The sequence below is a fragment of the Chamaea fasciata genome, unplaced genomic scaffold (assembly GCF_029207755.1).
Source record: "Chamaea fasciata isolate MVZ Bird 193981 ecotype frontalis unplaced genomic scaffold, bChaFas1.0.hap1 SCAF_4, whole genome shotgun sequence".
NCBI lineage: Eukaryota > Metazoa > Chordata > Aves > Passeriformes > Sylviidae > Chamaea > Chamaea fasciata.
In genome coordinates, this window is record NW_027094089.1 from 1,520,788 (window position 1) to 1,543,016 (window position 22,229).

Genomic DNA, 22,229 nt, shown 5'->3' on the forward strand with positions numbered 1-22,229 from the left:
TTGGCCTGATCTTATTTGCCAGCCATTCCTAGAAAAGAAGAAGCTGTATATAATATTTTGCTGTCTAATTATGAGGTCCATTTTGGTGGTCTGCCTGCTGCCCTCATGCACTGATGCTTGTGTTGTGGTAAAAGCTGAAAAGTGCCTTTACAGCGCATTGTCTGGAAAAGCCACTCAGGGCTGAAGGACACTCTGAAGACAGAGGTGTCCTCCTCCTCAGGCCACCAGTCCCCATTTTCTCCTTATCTGTGGCTCCCATGCAGTCCCTCTCCTTATTCTGGATTTTCCTTAGATCCTGAGAAGCCACCCCCCAGCTTTTGTCTTAGGGAGGAGGGTCTAAGCACGTGGGTGTATCACATAACCATGGAATCATAGAATTGTCTGGGTGCAAAAGGAATCCAAAGCTCATCCCACCCCACCGTCTGCCACGGGCAGGGACACCTTCCACTATCCCAGGCTGCTCCAAGCCCCGTCCAGCCTGGCCTGGGACACTGCCAGGGATGCAGGGGTAAACACAGCTGCTCTGGGCACCCTGTGCCAGGGCCTCCCCACCCTCACACCCACCAATTCCTTCCCAAAATCCCATCTTCCTGCCATTCCCTGTGTCCTGTCCCTGCAGGCCTTGTCCCCAGTCCCTGTGCAGCTCTCCTGGAGCCCCTTGAGGCCCTGGCAGCGGCTGGGAGCTCTCCCTGGAGCCTTCTCTGGCTGGCTCCAGAGCAGAGGGGCTCCATCCCTATTGCCAAGGCCTGCATGTGTTGGGAATTTTTCTACCGGAGTGCATCGGGCCCAATTCCCAGCTGCGTTTCACAGGGAGCTGCCATGATCCAAAGACATCCAGGGGCCTCACACATCTACTAGGACAGGTTTCCAGGAAAACAAGCGAACTCCAGAGGTGCGGCAATGGAAACAATAACCCAGTTCTGGATCTGGCAAAAGGAAAAGGGTTTATGTCCGGGAACAGGGCGGAGGCTCGAGGGGCTGATGCCACCCCGCAGGGAGCCAGGGCTGCCATCGCCGGCAGAGGATGGGGATTGTTTGCTCTGGTGGCTTTCCAAAGTCATTCCCATGACTCGGAGGCGGGAGGGATTCCAGAGAAGCGTTGGAGATGCTCATCCAGACCTTGTTTTGAAACGTGGCTCAGCAAAGTGCTTCCCTGTTTCACACGGGACGGCTGCTCAGTGCACGGCAGGGGAAAGCGATGGAGGCAGAGCAGAGGCCGTCAGGCACCTGGGGACACCAAAGGCCAGCAGGATTTTCCAGCATCCTCCACCAGGTGCTGGAAGGAAACGTAGGAAAAGCCTTTGGGGCGCGGTGTGACCCGATTAAAACAAAAAATTAAACAAATCGCTAATTAACTATGCTATTGAAGGTCCATCCCCTTCTCTGGAGGAATGATCAGCATTAGGATGGATGCTTGCTAATAAATCAGGAGGGCTTTGTTCATCTGCCAGCTCCCCCACTGCCTGGCTGGGTGGTCTTCCTGCAAGTTAAATCTCTTTAACCTCAGCATCTCTATCTGCGAGACGGGTAGGAGAAATATGTATTTCCTACATATTCCCTTCTCCCCTTTAAGGCCAAAACTCCAAAAGAAATGTAAAACAATTAAGGAATCTGAGGTGTTGGTGCTACTTTTTTTTTTTTTTTTTTTTTGCACAACAAAAGCCAAAACTCCTGGGTGAGGAATCCTTTTAGCCTTTGTCACCACAGAGATTTTTTTTTTTTTTTTTTTTTTTTTAAATATAGAGGGGATCCAAGAGGGGAGGTGGGCAAAAAATTCCAGGTCCTGAATGGGACCCCTTCTAAAGGGGAGGATTTGGGCAGAACTCTCCCATCAGCAGACTGGTAATCTCCTGCCTAGACAGGATGTCAGGGACTGTCTGGAAACATCTCATCCTACCTTGGGTATGGCAGGCACAGGAACACCATGACCTGCAGTGGACAGCCAGGCTTCAGGGTGCTGATTAAACCCACTCAAGTTTCCCAGCGCTCACTAAGCCAGGGCTCACTCCATCTCATTATTGTATAGTTTCACCTGATCTTGGGTTTTAGCTAATTGCTTTTTTACCTTGGATTACCTGGACGAGGCTTTTATGTAACAGTTCTCGCCGAGATGAAAAACATGAGGGAACAGAACGTGGGCCCTGCAGGTCAGTACTCAGGTGGCTCTGACAAGAGTGTGGTCAAGAACACTGTACAAAATGGCAAATTTGAACATCCAAATTTGAACACCCAGCAGAGTCAAACATCTTTGACTCTGCTGAGTCAAAGATCTGTGGCTCAGACTACAGAGGAAACCATTTGTTTTCCAAAGTAGCCAGCCTGGACATAATTTTGCCACCTTGCACCTTTATATTCTCCTGCTCCCCTCTTACTGTGCTCTGGGGAAAATGTCCAGACTGCATTTTGGTGCGTTCTATCATCAGTCCCACAGTTTCCCAGTGCAAACTGCAAGGTGTTAGCAAACAGTGGGAACAGCAAAAAATGCTTCGTTGCTATTGTGAAAACGTAGGTATAATGTATCCATTTGCCGAACTACAGAAAATTCCTTTCCTCCTGCAGCTGAGTGCTGGCAAAATCGGTCACTTAATTCTGAAAGAATTAATTTCCCTCACAGAAAGTAACAGCAATTACTTCAATGTCATGGCAACACACGCCAGCACTCTGTGTGAGATGTCTCTCACCATCCCCTCACTGCAGTCTTCCCTTGGAAGAATCAAAAGAAAGGAACAACAACAACAGCAGCATCATTTTGGCAGCAGTTTAGCACTGAGGTGTCCTGGGGAAGTGTTACCCATGGTACCAGCTCTGCTGGATTTGGGGGAGCATCTCCATTGAGCATCATTTCGAGCACCCTTGGGGCAGCTGCCTCTGCTCTGCCCAGCCCGGGACTGCTGTGGGCAGGAGGCTGACAGCACCTCCCTGTCTGCTGCTGAAATCCTCCCCAGAGCATGCAGGGGAGCTTATCAGACAAGCAGGAACACACAGGAGCAATGTTTTGTGCCCCTCAGCAGCCACCCCGTAAGATTCAGGGCTTCAAGGGGCTCTGCTGGGTGGTGCAGGGATGACCACTGTGGGCGCGGGGGCCCAGGCTTTCGGCTTGCCGTGTGAGAGAAAATGCAAATTGTCTTCCTCTCCAAGCTGATGGGAATAAAATCCTTGCAGGATCACGCTGAGTCTCTCTAGGATCCGCAGCTCACCCTCCCAAAAATCAGCTCTCTTGCCTTCGGCCAGGGCTCAGTCAAACGTATGGGTGGAGCACGGGCGGATTCCCAATGATATCATGGAAGGATGTGGGTTTGCCTGCAAATTCCTGTGTCTTCTCCTGAGCTAATTTCACTCTTTGTTTACTCTTATCAGGCCTGCTGCAGCCAAGAATTAATTAGCAGCACTGCCTTAGTACATTGGGGTCCTACCAGTTCAAGTCATTGTATGCACACAAAGCCAAGAAGATTTGCACAGTCTAAAACCTTTTTTTTTTTTTTAAAAAGGAAGTCACTACTAAGCAATATTACTGGTTGAAAAATCAGCTAATTATACCAGCAAAAACAAACACCGAAGGAGAGACCAACTCTCCAGTTTCGCCATACATAGAGCAAGCAGTGCTAGTGGTTTGGGAGAAGATGCCTTCGTAAGGACTTTGACATTTTGTTTTGGTTGCTGAAGAGCTTTCTGTCTGGCTGCCCTCCACCAAGCCAGGTGCCAGGACAGGTCAGGCCAGAGAGCCTCACTTAATGCATTGCCTGGGGCTGTGTATTTTTGCTTTTGTTCTGGTTTTTGTACTTTTTCTTCATTTTTTTCTTTATTTTCCTTTATTTTTTCCTTTTCTTTTGTTTTTGTTTTTTTGTTGTTGCTGTTGTTGTTGTTTTTTTGATTTGTTTTTCCAGAAGGATAAAAAAAAGAGTCCAAACAGAGTGATGCCTTGTCACTTTGTCACACAGCACTGATTCAGTTACTCGAAGCGACACACACAGAGGTTATTTGCTTCGTCTAGTTACTAAAGTAAATAAATCGCGTGTAGATTAAGTGCTGGGTGATGAAGGCAACATTGTACAATACCCCCCGGCAGGCGCTTGCATTTCCGAGATAAGATACACGGCCCTAAAAGGCTGATGAACTACAGACTTTCGCATGGAACTACTACTACTACCACTACTAAAAATATCACCCAGCCAGGCTTGCTAAAACAAACATTCACACGCACAGATATTCCCCGTGCTTCGATGTGCAAACCAGCGGGTGGTGGAGAACTGCTGGAAAAAGCTGTGCCAGGGGGTGCTGTCCCTGCAGGGCTCCTGCCGGGGGCTCTTTGGCATCATTCCAAACTATCGACAGGAGCTGGGACACGCCGGGGAGTGGGAGCAAATCCGGGCTGCTCACCCCAAAACAAACAACAACACAAATAAAGGGCCACGGAGATGCTGCCAGGGCTGGAGCCCCTCTGCTCTGGAGCCAGCCTGGGACACCTGGGGCTCTTCAGCTGCACAAGAGAAGGCTCCAGGGAGAGCTCCCAGCCCCTGCCAGGGCCTCAAGGGGCTCCAGGAGAGCTGCACAGGGACTGGGGACAAGGCCTGCAGGGACAGGACACGGGCAATGGCTTCCCAGTGCCAGAGGGCAGGGATGGATGCGGCTGTGGCTGCCCCTGCATCCCTGGGAGTGTCCAAGGCCAGGCTGGATGGGGCTTGGAGCAACCTGGGACAGTGGAAAGTGTCCCTGCCTGTGGCAGGGGGTAGAACAGGATGAGCTTTAAGTTCCAACCGAAACCACTCCGTGATTTTGCACAGCTTTTCTTTTTTTTGTTAAATTTTGTTTTAGGCAGAAGAAAAGCTTTAGTAAATATTTTCACATCATAATTTTCATGCGGCGAGAGCATCAGACCAAGATAATAGGAAGTCTCATTTCCTCTTGGGAAACCAAATGAGAAATGAGGCTTGGAAAGAAGCTCGTGAAGTCACCCCGCTCCCTGGGGGGCAGGAAACATGGTTTCCCTTTTCTTCAGGGGATAGTGTGCTAGGAAGATCTCCTGGAATAAAAACCCCCCACCAGTGAGCTCCCACCTCCATGAATTTCTCCTTGAGACAAAGGCCATGCTCCATGTATTGTCGGTAGCCCTGTTGAGCCATAAAGATGTTTCTGGACTACAAAAGGCATTCGTCTGTTTTTTCCGAGGTGTGGGAAGATGGGACATTTGGTAGTCCTTTTCCAGACAAAACTAACTCCAGAATCCAAAACATTTTGTTGTGGGACACCAGAAGCCAGTCAAGTAACTAATTCAAGTGCTCTGTGTGGTAATTTGAGTTCCAGGCTGCTTAGGCTGGAAAGAGACCTTAGTGTCATCACTGCCGTGGCCTAGGACACTTTCCCCTAGACCAGGTCGCTCAAAGCCCTGTTTCTGCTCAGTCAAAACTACGGATATTGTTTCATCTGAGTATTTTGCAACACTTTAACTCTGTTTTTTCCGACTATCTTGGCCTTGAGACGAAACAGCGCAGCCCCTGGAGCCCTAGATAAAGAGCTCTAAGCGCTTACACAGGAAGGGCTCATCAGGTGGCTCTGAATGAAAGACACACCAAAATCATGTGCTGGGGCTCAGTACATACAAATCTCTGAATAAAGATAAGCCAGCCTAACCATCTGGATTCGTATGTCATACAATAGTACATGCAATTTGGGTTTTGCTCTTAAATCCTCCTGTCCCCAAAAAAGAAAACGAAGTTAACTGCAAACATGGTTGTTTAGGGTTTTTTTTCCTACTGGGAAAAAAAAAAAAAAGCCATCTAAATTGGAAAGTCTTTGAGCAAGCTGTTCCTTTTCTATTCCAAATCTTAAACCAAATAGAACCATCAATGCCCCCCCCCCCAAAAAAAAGCTAACAATTGAATTCTGCCACGGAAATGCAAGGAGACAGGCCAGACTTCAATACTAGGTATTTATTTTCTTGTATTAAGTGTTCCTAGTAGACAAGTGAAAGAAAATATCTCAATTTTTGCCTTTCACAATGTCACTTCTAAGAATCATTTTTTCAGTTCCAGGAAAGATCAATCACATTATTGCTGGCAGTAAGTAGCACTCCCACAAGCTGTTAAATTCTTTACCTGCAGACGAGTGGCTCTTGAATAGCTAAAAAACCCTGTTTCCTGCCTTTTGAAGATATGAAAGAGACTCAAAAGGATTATGAAATCACTGTAGCAGATAACCTTCAGAGAGCAGCATCATCAAAAGGCAAGGATAAACAACAAAATTCATCCAGCGTCTAACTGTGTAACGTCAGTAAGTTCCAACTGGAGAAGAGTGGCCTTCAGCAAAGCCAGGGTCTACAAGGAGTTTTCTTGGCGAGTGTAAGGAAAGGATATATCGTGACTGACAGCAGTAGTACACACATTAACATATATATATGTGTGGGTGCGTGTGTCTTTAACAGCACACCACACTTCAGAGGAAAGAAACCGCAGATCTGGGGTGAAAATTAACACGAATGCCAGCACGATACAGAAGAGTATTTCTCAATTTAAAATAAGGATATCCTGCAGCCTAGACTGAGAGTCTGGGGCCAAAAAATGCTGGGGTCACCCCAGCTCCTGGGGTCACCCTGTCCAGATAAAACAAGCTTGCCCACAAGGAAGTGCAGAAAGGGTCAGTTTGTTGCGCATATCCTGCAATAACGTATGACCACCTGAAAACATTTTGGATTGGCTTCTCTTTTATTAACATCCTTAAGTCCAGGCATGAGGAGTGCACTGGGACTGAAATTGGGCTGCCCCTCTTCCTTCCCTGGACTTTCTCCCCAGGATCTCTCCCCGTTGCTGCTCAGTTTCCTCACAGCAGGCCCATGTTTACTCATCCTCCAGCGAAGTCACCATGAGAAAAACAAGGTGTTTGTGGCATTGCACAGAGTAAACCCAAATAACCAGGCGTTATCTTTAACCGTGTTCAATCTTCAAAGTTGTTCTAGCCACCACAAAAGCTGGAAGTACTTTCAAGCTCTCCCTGATATCAGTAAAAATTAAGGATGCTCTACCTCCCACAGGAGCAAGTTGTGTTTCCAGGTACATTTGAAGTACTTTAGGTTGTTTTGACGTCTCATTTTAAATAATCTCACTGGACACTTGTTTTGACTGTGTATACTAGGTTTGCACGGCTTTTCTCAAAGTACGGGACTACAGAGAGAGCACTAGGTAACCCAGTCCCCTGTTTCTACCTTCATCTCACCCACAACACTTTGAAAATTCACAAGAAAACCACAGCTGGTGTTATTTATGATCCATCAGTGTTGGCACCCTCACAATTCCTGGAGGATTTCTTCCTCCTCAGGAGGCAGCAGTTCCTGCCCCATGGATGGCTCGGCACACATCTGGGTGGGCATGACAACAGAGGGCCATGGACCAAAACCTTGGAGGTGGAAAGGAGATAGTCGGCTGGTCAGACTTGCGGTTTGGCTGGCAGGGGTAATGAGTATCAGCAAAAGTATCCTCCCAGTGGTGAGAACTTTGATTTCCAACACAGACAGATGCTCCTGCACTTCTAGCTCGTGCCACTTGGGAGAGGGGGTTTTTGAACGACACAGGAGGAAGGGTTCGGAAGGCAGTATGTATTTCCTGAGCAAGGAGTGTCTGGTTTCCATGCACTGCCAACTCCTCTGATCATAGACAACACCAATTTCTGCCCTAACCAGCCTCACCTGGAAGGTTAAATCTGCTGAAAAGGTATAAATTAAGAACTACTCACCTTGGAGCCAGACTTGATAAATGTTTGCCCCAATGACCAAACCAAAAAAAAAGGACAGATCGGACAAGCGCTCCATGAGCAGAGCTGCTCAGGACAGTGAAATACACGATGGCAAACAGTAAATTTTCATGTGTCCTTTGATCACAGCCCAGATGCTGCTCTGCCTGTGTCATCCACGCCACTCCGTGACCCTGCTCTGGATGTGCAAAGCTAAGCAAAGGACGGCCTGTGCTTGAGTTTCCAGAGGATGAACCACGCACCAGCAGGTAACAGCAAGCCAAAAATTTGAGATTAACATTCTGATGGCTCATATTTTGTCCGTCGCCACTGACAGAGGACTTGTAGAAAGACGTCTCACCTGCAGTGACAAATGAACCCATGCGCTGAAGCTAACAGTTTCCCTCGAATTGCTCTCATTATTCTATACCTTAGACTGCCAACGCTGTATGTACATCTTCTTTGGAGCCAAACCCACCAGAAGGCCTGGATTCTATATTATATCACAGAGTGGCAGGATGAGATAATGATCCGTGTCCCCTCTACATGCCATTTTCCACAAGGCCTAGAAGGGATCATCATACTTTATTTTACGATCAACGGGTCATTCATCTATATCTGCTTTGAAGCCACGATAGACTTTTTGCCAATCTCTAATAGAAACTAAATAAACACAGCCAAACAGAGTCATCTATCTGTGCGGTGAGTAATTGTGAGGGGTTCCTCTTTAAATAGATGCTTAAGTAAATATAGAAATATCATTTTACAAATGCTGGCTCAAGGAGACGTGTTGGGGAACTACAAAGAAGGGACATCTCACTTAGGTACACATAGGAGTGCAAGCGTGGTCCTAATGCCATTATCAAGCAGGTGCCAAAATAATTTAATTTGGCTTTTATTGCCCCCTGTGTGTGTTCTTCAGTGTACCGTACCCCGTGATGGAAAAGTGCCTTTCTATTTCCAAAGCCTCATTCACAAAAATGACTTTTTTACTGAATATTTTCCTTCCAGCGGGCCACACTTTATTTCCCAGGGAGGCTGTTGGGGGGGCTATTTCATATATAAGAGTCTGTGCTAGGGTTATGATGCATATGATGACGGGCTGTAATGCAGATGTATGATCTTTCTCGACCCTCTCTCTGTCTCTCCCTCTGTCTGTGTTTATTAATGACCCTGCAGCTCTGAGCCCGAAGCACTGGGTGTTCTGGCTGACGCAAGTTATTTTTCTCTCAAGGGCAATCCTCCCTCTCGTGTCCTTGGGGCACAGTATTCACCCTCACCTCTACACCTGCCGTGTCAGGCTGTGCCGTGGGTCCAGAGGTGTGGGTTTCTCGGTGCCATATGGAGCTCCCTGCTACCTGCAGCACAGTAATCTAAATATTAAGGATGCGTTGGTTCGGAAAGTTCAGCTCCGGGTGAGCAGTGCTCGGTTAGCTGCGGGAAGAGGGAAGTAGAAATCGGGAAGAGGAAGTAATGGGGAACCATAAAGGGTTTCAAACGCTTTTGTAATCGTCTGCAGATCAGACACGGGGCTGGTGACTGCCACTGGTGCCTGCCAGCACAAAGCCACAATGGCTCACCCGGCCACCTGAGTGGGACTGACAGATTTATCTCCAGACAAATGATGGGGACGGTGGTAGAGAGGGAGCAGGCAGACATGAAAGACAGTGGGGCACAGGAAATTGCTTCCAGGCAGGAAACGTGGCCTCCCCAGTCTGTAAAAAGAAGGAAACATTTCTCTTAGGGTTTCTGGAGTTTGAAGCATTGACTGTCATTGTATTTCTGCTGTTCTTCTTCACCTCCCTTCCACAGCTCAGTCCCTTCAGCATCTACAACTCACAGCCTCCTCTATTCCTATCAATAAACCTCGTGAAGCAGAAATGAAGAAAAGCACAGACCTTTTGCAATACCTCTGCCACTGGAAAAAAAAAAACCACACAAAAAAAACCCCCAAAAACAAAACAAACAAACAAACCCCAAAAAATCCCCCAAAAACCCAACAACAACAAAAATAAAAAACGATAAAGAGTTGTCAGGAGACAAACAGTCAGGATTCCCAGGACTTGCACCCACAAAGAGGGAGATGGCAATGGGACACAGGTCTCTGCAAGAGGACTTCCCGATTTCTTCAGCTGCCAGGGGCTCAGAGCTTGGAAGGATTATGTGCTGAAATGGCACATCATTCTTTGTGTTCTATCACATGGGGCCGTGCACTCACTTTTTGAGTGAAATGGCAGCTTTGTGACTGCCTGCAGACACTCGGTGGCAGCTGTGGCCAGAAATATGGGCTGGGCACAACCCAGACTGTGGGCAGCAGGGGAGGGGGATCCTGCCCCTCTGCCCCTGTGCTCAGGTGAGAGCCCACCTGCAGAGCTGCCCCAGCCCTGGCTCCAACAGCACAAGGACGTGGAGCTGCTGCAGCCAGTGCAGAGGAGGCCACGGAGATGCTGCCAGGGCTGGAGCCCCTCTGCTCTGGAGCCAGCCTGGGACACCTGGGGCTCTTCAGCTGCACAAGAGAAGGCTCCAGGGAGAGCTCCCAGCCCCTGCCAGGGCCTCAAGGGGCTCCAGGAGAGCTGCACAGGGACTGGGGACAAGGCCTGCAGGGACAGGACACAGGCAATGGCTTCCCAGTGCCAGAGGGCAGGGATGGGTGGGATCTTGGGAAGGAGTTGCTGGCTATGAGGGTGGTCAGACGCTTTCTGGCACAGGGTGCCCAGAGCAGCTGTGGCTGCCCCTGGATCCCTGGCAGTGTCCAAGGCCAGGCTGGACAGGGCTTGGAGCAACCTGGTCTGGTGGAAGATGTCCCAACCCACAGCAGGGGGTGGAATGTGATAATTTTCAAGGTCCATGGCAGGGGGTGGAATGGGATGATCTTCAAGGTCCTTTCCAACCCAAACCATTCTGACTCCACGAAAACAGCTGCTCCCAGCTGGGCAGTGGCACCATCTCCCCTGTGCAGCTGCAGACCTCCCAGGACGCACTCATTTGTTGGGTCCCAAAGCTGCAATCCCCAAAACAAACCTGTCTGAGCTGCAGTGCATCCCTCACCCCTGCCCTACCCCATGTCCCATCTGGACCACCCAGTTCCCTGGGCATCTCCTGGGATGGCATGAGCAGGCTTCCCACATGGGTGTATCACCCACACTGCAATGGGTGTCCGGGAGAAGGAATTGTGCCCTGAAGGGGTTTTTCTCCTCTCAGACTCCCTCAGGAGATACTAAAAAAACCCCAAATTAGACCAGAAATCTAGCTTTCTACTGTCAGAATATATGTGATGTGAAAGCCATCTAAGGCACGGTCCAGCCAGGCAAGTGCCAATAGTGAAATAAAAGTTTTCAATCAGTGTCAAATGGTGTATGAGGCATTGAGTCCTTCCCTATCCAGGCTGGTGAGCAGAGATGAAGTGCCTTGGCAGATGCTGGAACAGAAATCCCCACTGCCCTCAGGGGCATGTATAATGGCATGGGATTTCTGTACATTACAGCATTCCTTTAACACCAAGTCATCTAATGACAGACTTTCTTCTCTTTTTTTTTGGGGGGTAGGGAGATAGAAATTAGGTTTGTTACACGGTTTCCTCCCTCTTAGCTGTTTCTCGGTTTAGTTTTTCAGATAGAGCATGGATTATGTGTTAACCGTGAATTTAAACTAAATAAATAAATAAATAAATAAAATTAGTTCTGCCTCGCAGTAGGTGCCCTTTGGAGCCTGGGAGGGGAGTAACTGCACCTCCTGACTGCCAGTAGCTGATCTACCCTGGGGTAATAACACGGAGAGATAATAACCTGTTAGTAAGCACAGTCATGGCTGGGTAAACTGAGGAACAGGGCTGGCCCAGGTGAAAGAGAGTGTCGTGGGGCAGAGCGGGCACAGGATGTGGCAGCGTGGAGGTGGCAGCGGGTGGGGCTGCCAAGGGTGAAGGGTGGCAGGAGAAGGAGGAGGATGACGAGGAAGAGGAAGAAGCAGCAGGGAATCCCCAGTGCCAGGGTTCTCCCCGAGGTTGAGACTGGCATGGTCAGAGCAGGGCAGCACCACAGGCTGAGGAGTTGTCACTGTGTGTTCTGTAATGTCCCCTGGGCTGGCTCTGCTGAGGCGCCTCCAGTGCTGGGGACAGCTTTGGGCCCCTCAGGACAGGAGAGACACCGAGGGGCTGGAGCGTGTCCAGGGCAGGGAAGGGAGCTGGGGAAGGGGCTGGAGCCCCAGGAGAGGCTGAGGGAGCTGGGCAAGGGGCTGAGCCTGGAGAAAAGGAGGCTCAGGGGGGACCGGGTGGCTCTGCACAACTCCCTGACAGGAGGGGACAGCCGGGGGGGTCGGGCTGTGCTCCCAGGGAACAGGGACAGGAGGAGAGGGAACACCAGGCTGGGCCAGGGGAGGCTCAGGTTGGATATTGGGCAAAATTCCTCCATGGAAAGGTTTGTCCAGCCCTGGCACAGCTGTCCAGGGCAGTGGTGGCTTCTTCATCCCTGGGGGGATTTAAAAGTTGTATGGATGTGGCACTTGGGGACAGGGGATAGCAGTGGCCTGGGCAGTGCTGGGGCAATAGTTGGTCTCAGTGATCTTGGAGGGCTTTTGCAACCTAAACAATTCTGTGATTTTTATACATATTGCCACGTATTTCCCTTTGCTCAGCTGCAAGATGCTCCGGAGCTGAGGCATGGCTCACATCCTTTATCCCAGGGGTGCATCCCAGCCAGTGCCGTGTGAGAGCCCTGATGGGGACCGAGGGTGTGAGTTGCAGCAGGACTCTGTAGGCAAGGATGTACCACTTAAAATAGTTCAGATGTACAGAAAATGAATCCTTTCTTCTGAGACTCTGAGTAGTTTTGTGTTCCCGGTAAGTCACAGCAATTAAGGGAGCTTTCTGGCTTTACTAATCTAATTTACCACATTTTTCTGTAATGAATATGTTGCAGAATATTTTAACTAGTCCGGACTAAGGGCACTTTCAGAGCAGTACCAATTTACCTGACCTGCTGTTGTGCAGACAGATGTGAGACAGAGGGAGGTGATGCACTGAGACTCAAGCTAGGGCTCGCCAGAGGGACGGGGACAATGTGTCATGATGTTTCTAGCTGTGACCCAAGAAGCCGAGACCTTGCTGTCTGTCCTTTTTATCATAGGAAGTGTCCAAGGTCAGGTTGGATGGGGCTTGGAGAAACCTGATCTAGTGGAAGGTGTCCCTGCCCATGGCAAGGGGGTGGGACTGGATGGGCTTTAAAATCCCTTCCAACCCCAACCATCCCAGGATCCTGTGATCTTCCCAACGGACCGAGTGCTGTTGGAGCAGTCCTGAGAGCTCTGCAGTCCCACTGACAGACGCCCTTTGGAGGTGAGGCTTCTCTTTGCAGGAGTCAGTAAGATCTTGAGAAACCCGAGCTGCTGACTCTCTAGCACATCAACATGAACAGAGAGGGTAATAGTAGTAATAATAATAATACTTAGCACCTAAGGACAAAAGCTGTCGGGGGGTGTGAATGGGATGGTTCTTGCGAAGCTCTGTTTATGGTGCCTGTGATATCAGAAAGTCTGGCAGGAGATATGCTGCTCGGATTTCTTAAGGGCTTTAGGAGGTGGTAATTGTCTCACTTTTGCTTTAAACGCCGTGTTAATTATCGTTTTAAACAATGGCTATAAAGTCATCCTTTAATTCTTTGCGAAGTGCTCTTCCCTGTCTCTGTGATTTGGGAGGTAGGTGAGTGCTGGAAAGCATTGGGACCAGGTCACAGTTAACTCCCCCCACTAGGACCAGCAAGCAAAAACCTTTTTAATTTTTGCTGATTGTAATTGATACACTTCAATATCTAAGATCTTTCCCTGAACTTGAAGGAACAGTTAGCATAGGATCCATTACAGTGAACTTTTCCTCTTTGCTGTAAATCGGTTTTCTCCTCTATTCCATATGTGGCGTTGGGTGGTTTGACTTTGTGTCACTAAATTATGTCAGCGAACCCCCAAAAATCATAAAATGAAAAAAAAAAAAAAAAAGTGTGTCTCCAATACACTTTGGATATTTCAGACCTAAACTTACTTCTATGTCTTAGAAAAAAACCTCAAATATTAACACATATGGGAGATGGTGAGCCATGCTCTTCAGTCTCTAGAAGAGCCAAAGGTATCTCAGTCAGTACAGCTGGTTTTTTACCTCCTCACAGAATATGTAATTTTTCCTCTTAAATGAAGAGAACAAGTCTGGGCCTCCTTTGGATTAATCATTGCTATCAGATGGCGTGCCTTCTTCCCTCCAGATAAAATGAATGTGCAGGTTTGGGTAATGTGCTTTTGAAAATCCAATCTTTAAATTACACTTTACTTCTAATACTTTTTTTTTTCTTTTTCTTTTTTTTTTTTTTTTTTTTCCCTTCACTTAATGCAATTTGGGTTGTGAAATCAGGGAAGTCAGTTCCTGTCCTATCCTATATTTCTTGTTTACCTGAAACTCCCTTACTTGAGGCTGAAAGAAATTTTCTCATCCTGAAGGTAGTGACTATCAGACAGAGTTTCAGTTTTATTTTAGTGTTAGCCACTCTCCCATTCTCAAGCAATTTCCATCACTTGGAAATCTCACAGAAAAAAAAAAAATCAATTCCCAGCAGGTTCCATTTCCTGGAACTAATCCATGTGCAAGACTGTAATGAAAGCATTTCTGTTGGGTTTAATATTTGTAAAAAGTTATTAAAGAATCCCAACCCTACACTTAGACAAATGAGGACTTCTCAATTATCTGTTTTAATACAGTGGCTCTACTAATTAATAAATTATCAGGTATGAAGAGCTATTCCTGCTGTCTAGACTACCCACCTGAGTAACTTGGGGCAGAAAGGCTCCCTGCACCCTCACAGGTTTAAACCAGCTGGAGCTCATCTGCTGAATACCACCAAAACCTCATTTCACAATTATTATTGACAAAACTTCCACCACAACCAGTGGTTAATTACTCCACCTGGATCATTACCGTTGAAAAACGATGCTTCACTTCTCAATTGTGTCCTCCCAGCACAGCATCTACCTTTTCTTTTTTTATTTCGCCCATGCAGGTATTTTGTGACTAAGGCATTGCAGATAAAAGACATTACTTCCCTCAGCTGTCCTGATTTTGAAGCATCTTTTAATTATTTGCATGCATCTTCTCCCTTCTCTCTCACACAACTCAAAAAGGCATATAATATGTAAGACCAAAATATTGTAATCTAGACCTGTAATGCTCCTAGAGAGCAGGAATATAAAGAAGAATTCAGCAATTTTGCTATTTTGAGTATTTGTATCGGATTTGAGGAAGGGAAATCCAAACTGTGCTCCTTGAAGCAGACTGTTGTGCAGCGTAACTGCGATACTCCACATGTAAAAGGTCAGGGCTTCATAAAGTCCTTGACTGCAGATGTCTGATAGTTGGATTATTTTTTTATGTCAAGCTGTAGGTCAGAAAGAGGAACACTGACGCTGAACAACTCACCACAAACATGGGGATTTTCTTTTTACAACGGGCCAGACCCTGTCCCTGACTGGACAAAATTCCCATTAGCGTCACAGGGACTTTTGCTTGGTAAAGCCCTTGAAAAGCATAGGCTGCTGTACTGCCATCTGTGAGGACATGACTAATGTTTGAGGGAGAGAAATCAGCTCCACAGTGCATCTGGCCAGGCCACTGCAATAAATACAGAGAGACACATAAATGATGGTAAGGTTACGACCTATCCCATTAAAAAGGAAGGAACTCCAAAATTACACCCCTACCTGCCAGCAATAGGAAACACAGAAGCTGAAGTTTTTTTCCTCTTGCTTTGCTTGCTGCTCTCCCATCCCTTTTACAACCGTTTCCTTCTGCCAAAATGGGTTTGGGGTGGTTTTGTTTGATTTTAGCGAGGGCGTTGTGGGCTCCTCCCGCTGGTAAACTGATCTGCAGGCAGTGGCACCTCAGCCTCCTCTCCTGGGTAAGAGGAAGGGCACATCCCTGCCTTGTGGCTGCGTCTGAGTAGCCCATCTCTCAGGAGCTGATAAATTCCCTTAAAGCCAGAATTCAAGGATTGGCTTGATAACATTAGGACTAAAATGTTGCTTTTAAGTGATGGACACCCCACCCTTCCCCAGGGCTCCCGGGCACTGGTGTTGCAATATGGTATGTGGGTCCAGGAGGCAGTGGATCACCACCTGGGATGCACCCTGAGGTCCTAGAATTGTGGAAGCACAGAGTAGTTCGGGTTGGAAGGGATCTTAAAGATCCTCTGGTTCCAATCTCCCTGCCACGGGCAGGTCTGCAAGGCAGGTGTGGCTGAAACCAGAAAGTCTTGGTCTCCTCTGAGGTGTCAGGAGGGGGAATCACAGGGTAACAAATACCCCTATTTCTCCTGCCAGCCCCAGCTCTTTCCACACACCCCATTGTCTGATCCAGAGATCCCCATAGGTAACTACAAACAAAACATTGCAGTTCATGCAAATGTACCTAGTTGAAACAAAGAGGACTTTGATCTACGCTACTGTAACTGAAATACTGAAAGAGGGACACCAGCTATACTGTCCACATGTGCTTATCTTTTAAACTGTTCCAGCAGAGCCACTTTGCTGTTACAGAAAGAAAAAAAAAAAATCACTTTTTGAGAGCTTACACACCAAAACAAATCTGAAAACTTTTATTACTAATTTGGACACCTGAAGCGCAGAAATACAGGTACAACACAGCTGAAGAGTTGCAACTGAGGTGGTGCAATAGCAACACATATTTTATGTTAACATTGAGTCAGAGTCTGCTAGATCCTAAGGAGCTAGGTGCAAGCAAGTGCCAAAGGCACTGGGATCTCTGGGCTGGACTACTGGAGGAAGAAGCCAGCCTTTTTCTCAGCATAGCACGTCCCAGCTAAAGAGATTTTCAAGCTTTCCTTTATCTGTAAAATCAAATATTGCAGCTGTCTCCGTTCTTCCCTTTTACATCCTCCCTCCTCCAACAGCCCTGTGTCTCCTCTGCCTGGCCTGTGGCTCCCAAATGACACCGTGTTCTCCTGCCCAGCTCCACCATCATCCCCTCTCAGACTGTCTGACCTAAATCCCTCTCACCTCCTGGTCATAAATCCCACTGGTGACATTCATCAGGAGCTGGTCTGACCCTTGGCCCCACTGGTGACACAGCACTGCTGCCATGGGTTATTTGAGAGGCAGAGGTGTGGCAGCTCTGTGGACACTGAGAGTGTCAGTGAGTGACCACCAGAGAGGCCCTGGAGGGCAGGCACTGCTCCTGTGGCCCACCTTGGCATGCCATGGGCATGGGACACCGGATCCTTTTTGCCAGCAGCATTTTTCCTCTGGCAGCAGCCCACGCTCACTCTTCCTTTCCCTGCAGCACACTGGGTCCCGATCCCAGGATGGATGTAGTTACACCAGCATCCTTCATTGCAAACAGCAAATTCTCCTGCTAAAATTAGGGAGACATACAGTTTTAATATGCACTTTATACGTACACTTTCCTTTACGTTGGCGTAAAGAGTGCCCTGTGTTTAACCCATTTCTAACTACCAAACCTAAACACTACAGCGGCTGCGTGATCAACTCGTAACGCTAACAAAATTTCAGCCAGCAGAGCACACAGTCAGAGTCAGGCATGTGTGAGTGCCCTGATGAATGAAAATATTCCCATGTCGGGATGAGCCCCCCAGGGACAGCACTGGTGCCTGTCACAGCCACTGGTGGACATTTGATTTGGATGGCCCAACCCCCAGGGCTGGAGAGAGGAAAGGTTTTACCCATGGCTGGTAAGCAGAGGCAAGGATACATCTCATCTCAACAGGCCTTTCTCTCACTTTTCTCACAGAGTGGTGTGGGCTGGAAGGGACCTTAAAATTCACCTCATTCCAACCTTTTCTTTCACGGGCAGGGACACCTTCCACTATCCCAGGTGGCTCCAAGCCCTGTCCAGCCTGGCCTTGGACACTGCCAGGGATCCAGGGGCAGCCACAGCTGCTCTGGGAAACCTGTGCCAGAGAGGGTCTGACCACCCTCACAGCCAGCAACTCCTTCCCAAGATCCCACCCATCCCTGCCCTCTGGCACTGGGAAGCCATTGCCCGTGTCCTGTCCCTGCAGGCCTTGTCCCCAGTCCCTGTGCAGCTCTCCTGGAGCCCCTTGAGGCCCTGGCAGGGGCTGGGAGCTCTCCCTGGAGCCTTCTCTTGTGCAGCTGAAGAGCCCCAGGTGTCCCAGGCTGGCTCCAGAGCAGAGGGGCTCCAGCCCTGGCAGCATCTCCGTGGCCTCTGGATTCACTCCAGGAAGCCCGTGTCTCTCTGCTGTCAGTCCCCAGAGGTGGGTGCAGTGAATTTCCCCTCGCACCCACTTTTACTGAGTCCTTTTCCAGCCCTGGAGTGGCCACCAGGAGCACCAGCACGGAGATGGTGATTTTAGCTCTCAGGGCTGTGTGACAGGAGTGAGCATGAGATCCTTGTCTCCCCGTGCTGCTCACCTCACAGGAGGGTTGCCTGAAGAACGCTCTTCTTTGCAGACCTTGGGAGTCATAGCTTGAATCTGCTCTCTTGACATGAGCCGCTGGAGTGGAAGGAGGCTGGTTACAGCCAAAACGGCTTCATAACCCAGACTTTGAACATTGCTTGAGAGCTCTGCTCTCAAAATAATGCATAAAAATAGAAGCGGGGCCACAAGCTTAGCTATTCCTAATGTGCACAAAAGGATGGGAGAGTGCCAGGAGCCAGCCTGCGCTGCCTCTGCCCTGCCTTCAGCCGGGCTTGTTCTCTCCTACCTCCCCTGACTGCCTTTTCACTGCTGTGAAAAGGAGAGACATACCCCCAAAAGAGCAAAGTGTGTTTGTTATTGACCCTCCCCTGGAAAGTGTATGAAGAGGGATCAGCTCTGTTTGTTTGTACCCGGTAATGATGTCAGGAAAAGGGTTTCCTTTTTTTTTTTTTTTTCTTTCTTTCTTTCTTTCTTTTTTTTTTTTTTTCCCTTTTTTTTTTCTTTTTCTTTTTCTTTTTCCCAAGTCTGGTTTTATCCCCTTTGTTGGAAGTGCCTTTGGTGAGTCTCACACCCTGGTGCTGTTAGCAAAACAATTAGGTTAACAGTGCCTTGGCTCCAACTGTCTGTCAAAGGCTGAATTGCAATGCAAATTAACTCGGCTTCAGCTCTTCAAAGCCAGCTGGGTTCAGGAAAGGTCCCCAGAAACCCCCGTGAGAATGGAGCTCTGGGGCTGAGGAGGGTGGGCTCGGCGGGATTTTACATCCAGGACCTAATGTGTTTGGCAGGAGGGATGCAATACGCTGTGCAAACACATTATACAAATGCAATACATCGGATAAATCCCTTCAATACTCCAAAGGGGCTTAGAAGAGAGACGAGGAGAGACTTTTTAGCAGGGCCTGAAGTGACAGGTCAAGGGGTGATGGTTTTAAACTAAATTAGGGGAGATCCAGGCTACGTAGAAGGAAAAAATCCTTGGCTGCGATGGTGGGGAGGCCCTGGCAAAGGTTTTCCAGGGCAGCTGTGGCTTCCCTTGGGTCTCTGGAAGTGTCCAAGGCCAGGTAGGACAGGGCTGGAGCAACCTGGTCTGGTGGAAGGTGTCCCAGCCCTGACAGATGAGGTGGAACGAAGTGAGCTTTAAGGTCCCTCCCAGTCTAAACAATTCTTGAACTCTATGACTCGAACATATTTTATTTCTCCTCAGGGGATTAACAGTGCCCTTCATGCATTTCAGGACAGGTTTCTAGCCCAGGGTGACATTTGAGAAATACATCCAGAGCAGGGCAGGCTGTGGTTATCACCCTGCTTCCCAAGTGTCCCCTCAGCCCAGGTCCCGTTCCCATACTTACCAGCTTCATTATGCTTATTTCTGTATTTTCCATATGGGCACATACATATGGTCTGTTCAAACAAGTTTGCAGGGTTAATTGGAAGGCAGTTCTTTATCAGTCATTTAATATTTAGCACTTCTGGGGCAATTTTCACCTGCAGAGATCACACAACCAGGCAAGTGCTGATGGCCCAGCTGTACCTATGGGAAACCACAGGTGCCAAAGCCCAGGTGCCTACCCACAGGGAAAGGCAGGTGCCCAAGCTCCGCCGGAGAACCTATGGCAGGGCCAAAAAATTATATTAACTCCTGGATCCCGTTCCTGTCCTCCACCTCTTCACAGCACACACCACACTGTGCCTTTTGTCACTTCCTTCGTGACACTAAAATAATCGTAGCTGTCAGTGCCGAGGCAAGCGGAGCTACAAAGGGGGAAATAAAGAAAAAGGAGATTTTAATCTCATTTACAACAGCCTGGCAAGTTTTGAAAAATTAAAAAGTATAACGTATGGATTAATGGACATTTCTGTCTTTCGCCAGAAAATACTGGAATGAGAAGGAACTCTCCTTTCCCCCCCCCCCCTCCTGATTTACCATATGCATAAAAAGAGATTGAGGTTCCCTGAGGAAGTGAGGAAATCAGACCCAGTGCATGTGAGGTCGCTCTGGAAGCCGTAGGACAAGATGTTGAACTAAAAAAATTACCCAAATTCCATTTCTCAGGGTGCAGAAGGCATAATTTTAAAAGCAATGGGACTTTTTTGCATGTGCAGAACCAAGTGCTGATACTGTTCTAATGTGGCCCCTGCTATCACCCAAAGGCTGCAGGGCTGTGCTCTGGGTTCCCCTCATGCCTTTAATTATTTAGAGGTGAAGCAAGGAGTCAATTGCCTTCTTCAGACTCCAGCTTTATAATGAGGCTTCCTAAATTATTCTTTCTGATGCCTGCAAATAACCTTCTTCCCTTCCCCGGCATTTTTCCAACTATTTATCTGGATTTTGAGCAGATTTTGTACCTGGCTAGGTATAGTCCGGTTAACATTTAATAAAGCCTGCCCCCAAATCTAGCCACTTTGTGACTAATTTAGATCCAGATTCTGCAAGTGCCGGGCCTGTTTGTAGCATCCCTGACTCGCTCAGGTGAATAAATGAATGAGTGCGCACTTAAATTATCCCTGCCCTCCTACCTACCCCAAATTCAGGGATCCAGGGATCCATGCACCTCAGGGATGTTAGTTTTATGTGTGCCCTATCTGGTGTCACGTTTAGTTGGGTGCATTCGTTTCGGATTTTGGCTTTGGCTTTGGATTTGAACAGGGCTTGCTTATAGCAGCCATGATTTAAGAGTCCCGGCTCTTACTTCCGACACGATAACTGCCTCAGAGAGTGACCTTAAAGCAACTCATCCGCCCGCAGCTATTCTGTGAAAAAGGAGCTGCTCCTCCGTGGGAGTGCGTGCAGGACGGGGACCCCTGGGGATTTCTGCTGCCCTGCCAAGCCTGGCGCTAGGAAGTCTGGCCGGACTTCCCAGCTCGGCCGCAGAGCGCACCAAGGCTGGACGAGAGCGCAGCCTCTTGGTGGCTCGGTTTTCCTCACCCTCCCGCAGGTCCAGAATTGGAAAGGGGGAATCTGTGGAGCGCCCAGGGTGCCAGGGGTTGTTACCGCCGGTAGTGCCCGTAACGAGAGTACGGGAGTGCTGCTGCATGCCCGTCATTTCTGCTTCGTGTTTGGAATCGGAGCGTACCGAGCCTCCGTGAGGTATTTTCCTGTCCTTTGGTGACAGGTGCTGTAAGAGCACAAATTATTATTATTATCATTATCATTATTATTATTATCATGACTGTTACTGCTTTTTTGTGATGTGCCCTGGCTCGAAACCCATATCCGTACCAATTTTTGAACGCTTACTCTGATTTGGTTTAATGTTCCGATATTCACAGCGAGCAGCGGCACACCCCAGCCCCGGGAGCTCCCCACCCGCTGCCCCGCGGGGTGCGGGGCGGGGGGGACACCCCGGTCTCCCCGCACCCCCCACCCAGGAGCAGGTACGAAGGGGAGGCATGGGGAGGGGGGCCCCGGCAGTGGAGTGGGGGGAGGGAGAGAGGGTGGTGCTGCCGAGGGGACACACGGACCCACAACCTCTCCGCAACCCGAGCCGCCTCTTGCGCAAGGCGGTTGGAGACAAATATAATATATAGATATTTTTTTTTTTTTTTTCCCCCGGAGCGACACGGTGTCTAGACGCCCACGTGACGGGGCCGGGGCCGGGCCCGGGCCGGGCCGCTGCGCACTGCGAAGCCGCCGCCGGTGCGGGGGGGCCGGGGGAGGGCGCAGGCACCGCGCCGGCTCCGCTCCCGCCGCGCCCCGCGCCGCCGCCGCCGCCGCTCCCCCCGCACGCACCCGGGGGAAGGCGGAGGTGCGGGGAGGGCGGCTGACTGCGGAGAGGGGGGCGGAGGGAGGGAGGGAGGGAGGGAGGGGGGAAAGGGGAGGGAAAAAAAATAAAAAAAAAAAGAAACCCCACCAGGAAAGGAGGAGGAGAAGTAGGAGGAGGAGGAGGAGGGGAAGGAAGGCAGGAAGGAGGAGTGAAGAGCAAAAAAAAGGCACCGCGGCAGAGGCGCCGGCAGCAGGGAGAGGGTCGGCGGCCGGCGGGCACCCGCGCACCCATGTAAGCTCCGCCGGGAGCGGCGGGCCCGGCTCGGCCCGGCGCGGCTGCTGGGGAAGGCAGGAAGGAAGGG